At 42.6% G+C, this 11,059-nt stretch overlaps 1 long non-coding RNA gene across 1 annotated transcript; it reads right to left on the reverse strand.

Annotated features, from left to right (window-relative positions):
* Positions 1-5,780: 5,780 nt before the first annotated feature.
* Positions 5,781-10,712, reverse strand: LOC141769319 (uncharacterized). The gene is made up of 2 exons (XR_012594281.1): positions 7,893-10,712; positions 5,781-7,631 (listed from the first exon to the last, which is right to left on the reverse strand). It is a non-coding gene; the product is annotated as an uncharacterized LOC141769319 (long non-coding RNA).
* Between the last annotated feature and the right edge of the window lie 347 nt (positions 10,713-11,059).

The raw sequence follows: 11,059 nt of genomic DNA on the forward strand, positions 1-11,059 counted from the left end.
GAGTGATGGATGCTCCCGCAGATAAACACACACACACACATATACGCACACAACTATTTATATCTATTGTTTGAATGGGGTAGTAACAGACACAGGTTAAAGACAGACAGAGATGTAATGATATCTTTAGTCCATCCATATAAATATACGATCACATAGAGAAGACAAGTGGGATCTGCTATCCAGCCCAGCTCATATGATGTGATATATAAGCGAGGGTGTTTATGGAGTCACTGCTCCATCTTATCATGATTTGTATTGTCAGCAGGGGCTGAATCTGCATGGTGGTAATAGATTCTGATGTGGTTCAAATGCCCCGTGGTGAATGGGAAATAGAGATGAATGTGACAGATCATACAGAACTTGTCCTGTATATAAACGGCCTTTAGAACTGTTGTTCTCACAGAGAGGGAGGGAAGGATAGATGGTGGAACGGCCAGCATGTAGGGAAATGTCATCGCTGGTATTAAAATGGTAAAAATCTGATCCTCAAAGCTGACCTCTACAGTTGCCGCAATGAAATTGATATGATTTCCAGAGGAGAAACATTCTATACTTTGGCTACCGCAGTTTTTCTGGTGCTAAAGAGGTTTTTGTCATATTGAAGTTCCATGCAAGCTGAAATACAGACTAATGGAGCACCAAACAGAAAGTGTCAGGTAATATACACTGCACCTATGGTGTCACGCATTATCACCCTTTGATCTTACCATGGAAAAACATAGTATGTGTAATAAAGGAAAAGAGCAAATTTATTACTATTGGAGGAAAGGAAAATTGGTCTTCATGGTTCAGGGTTAAAAAGCAGCTTACTAGACCATGTTTCCGCTTTGGCCGGCAGTACAAAAGCATGTTTTCTTTTTGGACTTTTCTCTGGCTGGATTCTGAACCACTTGGGGGTAGTTTGCAAAGGCTGTGGTGCACCAGTGACAGGCTGGTTTTCACATTTAAGGAGCCAAAGGGACATGGGGAACATGTCCATGTTCAAGAGGCCTACAAAAATCTAAAAGCCGGGAAATAGAGTCAATCGCTGGCCCAGTCAAGACCCCCCCAGAGCGGCTGCTCCTGCAAAATGCTGAACAGCCCGTCTGGTTGCAGCACAGGAATGTTGTCCTGCAGAGGACAGAGGAGGGGAAATTGATTTTAATCAGCAGTGATGTATTTTATAAGCATAAAACCTGCTCCAACCTGAACTCTTTTAAATGCCCTGGAATCCTGATGAAAGTAACAGTGTAGAGGTTTCTATTTTTGTTGCGCAAACCAAATGCATGGAAAGGAAAATAAAATAGCACAGCAGTCTCTATGAGGCCTATACATCAAGTGGGGGAATATATAATATTTAAAAAAGCATTTTGTCACATTACAGAATTTTACAAAATCATACCATTTTCTCCTCAGTATTTCTGCAATCAACTTCTATAGCATATGATTGATACACTATGGAATCTATCCATAGCATACTGCTGACTTTGAACATACTCACTACTTTTGTACCACAGCTGTTTGAAATGCTAATATAGAGCTTGTGAAATAGCAACAATACCACCAGTGTGTTCCCCAGAGCTGGAAGGAGAAGGCAGAGCAAGACAAAGGCAGTTTTTAATCTGAGCAGGAAGCATACAGTGGCGATTCACTGTGACATGGTGATTGATATGAGTGAGTAGTATATTTACCGAGTCTGACGGGATAGGAGAAAGAGAGTGTTTTCTTCCCATCCGTACGCTTATCTCCCTCCATAAATCACTGCCAATGGGATGCATAAATGTGGATGAGCAAACGTCGTATTGTTCCGACTCAGGCAATTCCACTTTGACCTTTACATTTGGCATTGGTCACTGGTGCTAAATGCATGCCATGACCTTCCCTGACCTTGGGCTATTCATATTTAATAGCCATGAAGCCTGATGGTTCGTCAGATGGCATACAATATATGAACACACACACACCCCACCTAAACAGTTACTGTAGTCAAGCCTAACAGCATTTAATGCCATATTTTGTGTAATTTTCTCTATTAAAATATCACATAAATGAAAAGAAGATATGATTGTTTTTTTTTTCCTTCTCATCAGTCTGTGACTTTATAGCTCTGATTCCATTACCCCTTTCCAAGCGGCACGCTATGATGGGCTATGTCCATCCTAACCTTTGACTCCAGCCAGTGCTTTAAAGGTTCTGCTCTTTGCCCTCTCCCATTTGACCTGTCTGAAGTATACCTTTATAATTGCCTCTGTCGCTATCAAATGCACATATGAGAGGGTGCAGGGGCAGGGGGCCAAAGTCTGTCCGGTAACCTTTTGGCCTTTTGTTCATCCATTCTACTTGGAGCAAGCACAGCAGGCTTCCTCCCCCTACCCACAATCCCATACTGTATTAGTCTGCATGTCGGAGTTATTGATGGTGCTCGGGAAATATTTTATTGGTCAGTCATGACCTTTGACTGGGGCAATGCAAACACTAACCCCCCTAAAGCTTCCTATCGACATGGATATATATATGATCAGATGGCTAATAGAAGTATAGATCTAGAGTGGCTGAAGACCTCGTCATTTGGATTTTAACACCATGAGGTCAGCATAGCTTTTTCCACTATACTTGTGTAAGATCACTAGACAAAACACATATTGAGTTTGTTATAGATTAAAGAGTACAGTCCAGACCTGCTCTATATGAAAAGTACCATGAGATAACCTCTATTAATATTTGGCGCTATATAAATAAACTTGACTTGACTATAATGTAACTTATCTAGTGATGCACAGAAAAGACATTTTGGAATTATGGACAATGAAGACAAAAATATGTTTAAAGGAATAATATTATCACATCCAAATAAGGGTTTAAATTTACAAATCACAAAAAAAATGGTCAATGATTTTCCTTTCACCATCCTCCTATCTTCTCCCTTTATTTCACATACTGTACGTCTCTTCATCAAAGGAAGTGTAGCTTGCACTAAAGCACCCACAATTAAGATAAGCCCAACCACAGCTGGACAATTACCTGCCAACTAACCTTTTCTGGAGGCACTTAAGAATGTAAGGACCCCTGAGGATAGATGTGCCCTGAGTAGAACAAGCACTTCAACAGGCCAGAGAGGGAGAGAGAGAGAGGGAGCATGTAAGGTATGAGAATACAGGGGTAGATAGAGGGTGACAACGAGGGAGGAAAAAAATTATAGAAATAGAGAAAAAGACAGTATCATGGTGAGATTACCTAATCCTCTGTCTGAGAGCAGTATTTGAAGGACCTGGTGGTGTCGGACATGAGGGGGCTTTGTGGAGGTTTACCCAGGAGAGGCCGGCTCAACAGGGGGATCTAGTGGAACACCAGGTGACCAGTGCTCTGTCCTCAAGCGCAAACCTCAGCCCATGGCTTTGTAAACACTGTTAAATTGATTGCGGGGAGCTGATGAGATTTCCCTGCAGCCTGGGTCATTATCACATTGTGTACCAGCTCTAACTCACTCGTACTGAGCCCTCTATGGATTGTCACTCTGGTTTATGTCGTCATTTTTAATGTAAGTGACAGTGTTTTCTGTCAAAAGTTCATATATCTGTCAGGTTGCGCGTGTGATACGACCGGTGGCAGGAATTTCAAATGTGCCATGAATTTAACGGTATAAATTGAAAAACACTGACTTGTATTTAATTTCCTAATGCTCGGTGCAGCATTTTTTAGCACCAGTCTGGGTGTAACAGTCTACCCTGCTGCGCAACGGGGTGAGTTTCAGCACTGTATGATATCTGATCCCGAAAACCCTGCAGGGCAGCCACAGCAAATCAACAATGGATTAATGGATCTGGTTCTGCTCGTAAATCTCTGTGGGATTGGAAAGCGTTCGAGGACAGTCAGCCTGTAGTGGTGTGCTTAATGTTACAGGCAGTTTGGGTTTCCCATCGTTCAAAGCAGTGACAGGGTAGTAAAGATGTGGCAGCATCTTGTGTCAGCGCTAAATCAGTGAATGTCAGGAATGCTGGATTGTCAGTCCGCGGTGCTGAGAGCTGTACCAAACACTGATTCATTGTTACAGATTTGTTTATAAATAACTCTTTTCCATAGCTCTTATAACGTACAGTAGAATAACTTCATGCACCACAGCGAAGACAGAAAAAAAAGATGTGTTGTGCAGACATGCCCTAATTCAGCGATGTCAGTACAACCCTTCAACCTTAGAGTAGTGTGGTAAGGCCTTTCTATAGATCACAATGGTTAACAGTTAGCTGTTCCTGCAGGTGTATAGGGAATGGCAGTAACTGCTTCCATTACTGGAGAGAATGGCCCAACTCCCACAGCCCCCTCCAGACAGCGCTGTCATTACCCATCCATTGTGAGGCCTGAGAGGGAGCTGTAAGTACGGCAGACTTATGGCTTTGTTAGAGTGACTGGATGGTCTTCTCTGTCTCAGCACAGGATAAGGAGGGACGGTGGTATGGAAGGATAGCCAGATAGAGTGATAGAGATGGAGGATGAGGAGGATTCGAACACTCCCTGGTACACCACCACCACTCTCCGATGTGCTCGTATTTAGAGTGCAGGCTGGAGGGTGGGGAGGGTTATTTGGTGCTATTTTTACAAGAAACGGGTTGATTTGTCTTAGGCCATTACCGTCTATTACAGCTGCGAGTCTTGGGGAAAAGGTGGGAAGCGGCAGACGCTGGCATTCTGCCTAAAGAGAAATCAATGAAACAAATTAATCCTTCGCAGGCTGCGGTGACACAGTAATCCATCATTCAGGGGGCGCTTTTACACACTGAATCAGGGAGCGAGGCAGGGAGGTGGAGGGATTGGGGGGTCGGGGGGCTGCGTTGGTGGGTGCGTGTTGGTTGAGGAGGGGTGGGGGAGAGCGAGACTGAGGCTCTGGGGGACAGGGGCAGACATCCACGCTCCGGTAACACTGGGGCAACGGTGGGTGGTGGCAGGGAATCAAGTGGCTCTGAGCCCTTCCTTTACATCCTTGAGCTGCCTGTGGACATACAGAGCAGGAGGAGGAGGAGGAAAGGGACGTAAACACAATCAGCTGAACTGCACCATGGACATGGCCACGATTACACACATACGCCTACACATATTTTTCCCTGTTGCCTGTCGCTTGCTGCCTGCTTTAACCCCACCAAGCTGATGGCTGATGGTGATGAGAGCGATAGGAGAGCTTTATTATTTATTTACACTGGACATACAGGCAGCCAACTGGTCATTAATGCGTGGACATAACTTGGGTGTGAACAAATGGAGGGAGAAAGGGGAGCCATGAGGTGAAGGGAGAAAGACAGAGGAGCACTACAGTAATGTACATATACATTGAAACCACAAATTCCACTCTTTACTTACCTTTCTAGCTGCACAACTTCACTATGTGGCGTTGCATTGTCTCAGTTCAATTGCAGATCTGTGCGCATTGTCCTAGTGATGACATAATCTTTACATCATAGATCATTATATTAATAGCCCTTGGTCTGGGAGTCCCCACCCACAGACATTCACTGCCCTCTTGCCTCGGAAGGAAAAACACAACCCACCATTTTACTATTCAAAGCAGAGAGCGTCACACATGCACCCAGATTCACCACGGTGATGCGCCAGTGCACGGCCAATTAGAGCTCAGATCTATCCGTGTGATTGAGTCATGTGATCAGCTGCCCTGTGAGGAAACAGTCCTGTACAGGCCAAGATCCATGTGGAGCAGCTGTACCCTCCGATGAATCACATAAGAGCCGACATCAAATGGTATCACAATTCAGCCGGGAGGGAAGAGAAAAGAAAACACATACGCACACATATCGAGATTGATGTGTTTTTTATTAAGATCTTTGCTGTGTTGCATTGCCTTTTAGGAATATTACATCATTATGAAAGCAAGTTCAAGAGCATGATCCACTCAGTGTTACTGTATGAGCCGGCTTTGTTGGTCTCCAGGCTCCTTTGTGGCACTGTGGTTGCTCTGCTGACGTTCATCAATGGTGACTGTGTGTGTTTTTTACAGCAGTGACTTGTAGCTAGAGCTCTGATGGAGGGTGGTGATGCTTAGGAAGCCGGGGTCATTCCATGAAAAAAAAAAAGTTAATGCAAAAACACAACAGGCAGAACCATTATTTGCCGTGTCATTGTAATAGAGGGTGCCACTTACCTTAACCAGCTTCCCGAAGAGGAATACCAATAGCCCCCCCGTGTCCCCCTAAAGACACAGGTGGTAGCATTCTGTGGAACGGCATGTTAGAAAATCAGAGAAAATAGTGGGTGGAGGAAAAAGGGAGGGGGTGAGTGAATATGCTGGAAGGAGAGCGAAGGGAGGAGGGAGAGGCTGAGAGTGGGATGGGTGGTGCAGCAGAGAGGAAGGGTAAAGGGAGCAAGAGTGGTCAGAGAGGGAGGGAGGGAGGGAGGGAGGGTAGGGGAAGAAGTGAAAGGATGGAAAAAATGTGGGGATATTGCAGCAGAGCGGATGGTGTGAGGGAGGCAGAGTGAGAAATGTTGCCGGAAATGCTGGAGCCAGCAGTGTGTGTAAAAAACCACACTGCAACATTTCTCATCCTTGACATCACTGACAAGCTTTCCAAACACACACACACACAGTGTGCTTTCAAAGTGCAGGGTTGTTATATCCAAATCTTTAACACACTATGATCATACCCTTTGTGTTTTCTCTCCTTCTGTAAACAAGGCAGATGTTGGGGGATTTTAAATTTAACCCGTGCCGCAATTCTTAATTTGAAGGGTGTGTGTGCTTTAAGGTTCCCACAGCAAATTCAATAAAACATGTGTGTGTGTGTGTAATGAGAACTTTCTCTGCCTCTCTCTAAGTCGTGGAGGAGACACACTGAGAGGAGTGAAGGGGTGAGGAATGACGGATATGAGGAGAGGGGAGGAGGAGGACAGAAGATTGTTGTGGAATGTTTGCAGTTCTGGCCAGAACTCGACCATCTCATTTGTCAGGGCTTGACCCCGACTGCAGGGTCAAAGGTCAAAGGGAACATCTGAGGGGGAAACTGACTCGGCTATCACACACAGACACACACACAGACAAGAAAACACAAACATCTGTGAGAGTGTCTCTCCTTCAGCGTGCTCACACATAATTCAAGCTCATGTGCAGTACATCTGTATATATCATCGTTAATATCCATCCGAGTCTTATTTGTTTTATTAATACTGAGTGTTATGTTGACCTCTAGTTATGAAAAGATCAGCTGCCAGTTTCCCAAAAAGCATACTTTTTCCAAAACAAATCATTGAGAAAGAATTTCCAGGATGCTTGGATTCATTTCTGAGTAGAAAAGCTTGGGATAGTACTTGATAAACACACTCCAGTAACGTACTTAGTGAAAAAAAACAAAGCTGAACTGAGCTATATAATTCAGAAAGGACGCCTCTTAAAATGTATTCTGAGAGTGACTATTAATTCACAGTTTATGTTATATTTACGCACATATATGATTACATCCAATAAGTCTGTCAGTGCAGGGCTGTCATGTCAAGTGATACCAACGCTCATACTAAGCAGTGGCATCACCATCACCGTCCTATAATCAAACATCACTCGCCATAAATTACATCTCATCCCAGTGTCAGTCCTTGCACCACACCGACACGTCCCGCTGTGTCTCTGAACGCCTGGCAGCCACGCCGCTCTCTGCCTGCGAGGAGACACAACACAAACTCAGTTACAAAAGGGCAAGGTTAGCTCCACCGAATCACTCAGACTCTCTGCTTCAAGTTTCACATTAAAGTGAGGATAAAGCAGGCAGTGACAGTGTGGGTGGCCTGATATAATCACTGGACACCTGTGAGTCACATGACATTAAGACAGAAGCCACACCTTGTACACTGAATATGGTTGAATGAGTTGGTTGAATTAATATTTCTGAAAAATGAAAAAAAGATTTGCATACACTTACTACTATGCTGCATCTGTGGTTGTTCTGTGGTCGCTCTCTTCTGCACCCCCCTGTTAGGAGACAAATTGTTCATTTTTGTGCTTTAAAATGCCTCTTTTTCTGCTCTAAAAAAGACACAGGTAGGCAGCACAGCGGCTTATATTCATGGCTTCTGAGACGGATCTTAAATCTTACACCTTTGTCATTCTTTGGCCGGAGACATCAAACAGGTGCTATGAATAATTTATCTTAAGAGTTTCACATTGATAAGGTCACAATCTGCCAGGTCTGGACACTAAACACAGGCCACCTTCACTTCACTGTCTTTTTTACACACATGTGCCCACACATGCAAACACCAGACACCCACCTTTCAAATGAAAATACACAAAATGTCAAGAGGGTTTAGTCCAAGTGTGCAGGTGTGGGCGTGAGAGACAGGTGGGGGGTATCTTTTGGTTTAAATATTATTTTTGAATAGTGTTTTCAATTAGAAATGTGTCATATATTAAAACACACAATTGCTGTATAATTTAGCATTATAATAAATAATATTTCACAGTTGTTTAGGAGAGTTGAAATTAAAGTAAAACTTTGATTGCAGCTTCCTATATAGGAATACATATAGGAATATAGTTTCTATATACATTATATTAATTTATGGCACAAAATAAAAGGTTTTCAAATGTAAATAAATAAATATGTGTTTGACTCAAACTGCCTCTGAGAGTTTATGGGGGAATTATTTTCTGTTTTCTCTGTACTGATGTAAACGAGACTGCACACCAGTGTGCTCAGTCATTCTCAGCTCCAGCATGCTGATGGTTCAGCTACACTACATTTCTAATTAAGACCCTGCTGTGTGTTGGTTTTTTGGGGTGGGGGGGAAATTGAGAGGAGAAAAAAAATAATGCAGTGCTGATGTGTGATGCCACTCATTTACTGTAGTTACAAACCAAAAGTTAAACAAACAAACAAATTAAACCAAAAACTGACCCAGTGTCAGTAATCATTGCAAGGCAAAGCAGTGTAAACACCAATCTGTCACCAAAAGGGAACTCATTTGTTATATCCTCGCTCATCTTTGCTCAGTTTCATATTGTGTTTGATGGGAATTTATTCACCTTAAATATTTATAGGTTAACTCTTTTTAGATGGATCCACTACACCACAGAGACAGGACACTTTTTTTTAATATATATATCCCCCCCTTTTGAAAGCACACAGGGAATCACTCCTCTACTGTGGTGACCCCCTCCTCCTCCTCCTCTTCCTCTCTCCTCCTCCTCCTCTCTCTCCCCTAATAATCGCAATACTTCTTTAAAAAATTGTTTTGCACTCTTCTGTGTCGGAGGCTAATCTCGCTCTTTTGTCGCTGAGCTATATTTCTACTGTGTGTTGTCGGATAATGTGAGGATGGGATGAAAGGTAATCTGCGTGCAGAATTCCTAAAGCTCCCTTATCCTTGTTGAATTTCTCAAGAATTCCACCTTTGCCCTCCGGTTTCCCTGAAATAAATTACTTTAAGGGTGAGATGCCTTCACGCAACCCCCGTTTTTTTTTTTTTTTGTTACCTCCTTTAAAACGCAGTCAAACAGGTATTGTGTCGTCTTACTTTAATTCACTTTATTCCTTTAGGCTGCGTCGCTCCCTGGATATTACGCATGCACTTTGGGGAATATACGAATAAATGATTTTCCCAAACTTGCATTAAAAATAGAAACCATGATCATTTATGACTACAATGCTGCATGAAGTTGTAATATATAAACAGGTCGTGTTTAAACCTATAACCACCGGCCACTGATAATAAGGCATTTTCTCTCCTGTCAGTTCATTTTCTGTTCTGCTTAGTTTACTGTGTGTGTTTCGGTTTAGCTGCTGATTGATATATACGCTTCTCTTCACAAGGAGCACACACACGCTGCTGGAAATCTGTTTCCCTTCATCTAGCTTCTGGTACTTAAAGTTTGGTTTTTTGGTGTACTACAAAATTACAGTGTTTGCACTGTGGAACCACGAGGGTTTGGGTGCTAATGGATTTATAATCTCCGTCTCTGGGACCATCCAAAGTAATTAGCACATGGGCTCTAAAGAAATGATGGTTAGTGTGCAATAAAGCCATTGCCCATAGCTTAAACTGACAGTCCCTCTAACTTAACTCCAACCTCAAGCCTAATTGAGGAAAGTCATTGCAGTTATTGTCCTCAATTATAGTCTGGGATGCAAAAAAAAAACCTGGAAAGAGATTTTCATTCATCACGTCTAAAAAACTGAGGGATCTCAAATCGCTGGAGATGCAAGGCCATATTCAAAATAATGAGGAAATAGACAATAATATCTACATAGGAGGATTCACACTGTGGGGTAATGCAATTTTATCTTTTTAGGGCAAAAAAGATAACTTTAAAAAACATATCATTATGATGAAATACCATTGAAATTAGCAGGGTAATTGTAATACAAATGTCTGTTTGCATCTGTCGGTTTTAAACTGATGTGTAAACTTTTTTGTTTTGGGGGAAACACTTTTTCAAATTGCCAGTAAGAATTAATAGCCAAAGCTATTTTTGTTAACTCTTGTTGCCTGTTAAATGCGTCGGTTTTAAATGTCTCTAGCCTATAGGCTCGGCGATATTTCTCACTATTTCTCACGAATGGCCTTTCCATTAAGAGCGATTAGATTATGTCTATTGAAAGTTGCTGATCCGTAGAAAAAAAGCCAGCGGATAAAAGGCGATTTCAAGTGACCTTCTCGTCCCTTTCACACCAATCTGAGCCCCCAGAATAATTTGGGGATCAGATTTGGACAAAAAGACCCCCCCCCCCCCCCCCCCCCCCCCCCCCCTTCCACACACACACACACACACACACACCACCCCCCCTTTTCAACACACAACCACTCAAAGCAACAAGACCTCCAATTCAAACATAAGAATGACTTTGAATTTTTTTTTAATTAGGATTTGCAAAAATATGACAGTGTTAGTGTTTGTTTTGTGTTCAGCGCAGTGCGCACGTTGAAAATCTGCCTTTTTTCACCTCCTTTTCACCCCACAAGTGCCATTTTATAAGTATAGGCTTTTAAATGTGTTGAGAAAAGTTACACTATAACTTCACTGTAGCATCTGGGTTGTCACATGTAAAAAAAACATCAAAATAACTGTTGTTCCAAACAGGTCAAAGGC

The sequence above is a fragment of the Sebastes fasciatus genome, chromosome 6 (genome assembly GCF_043250625.1).
Source record: "Sebastes fasciatus isolate fSebFas1 chromosome 6, fSebFas1.pri, whole genome shotgun sequence".
NCBI classification, from domain to species: Eukaryota; Metazoa; Chordata; class Actinopteri; order Perciformes; family Sebastidae; genus Sebastes; species Sebastes fasciatus.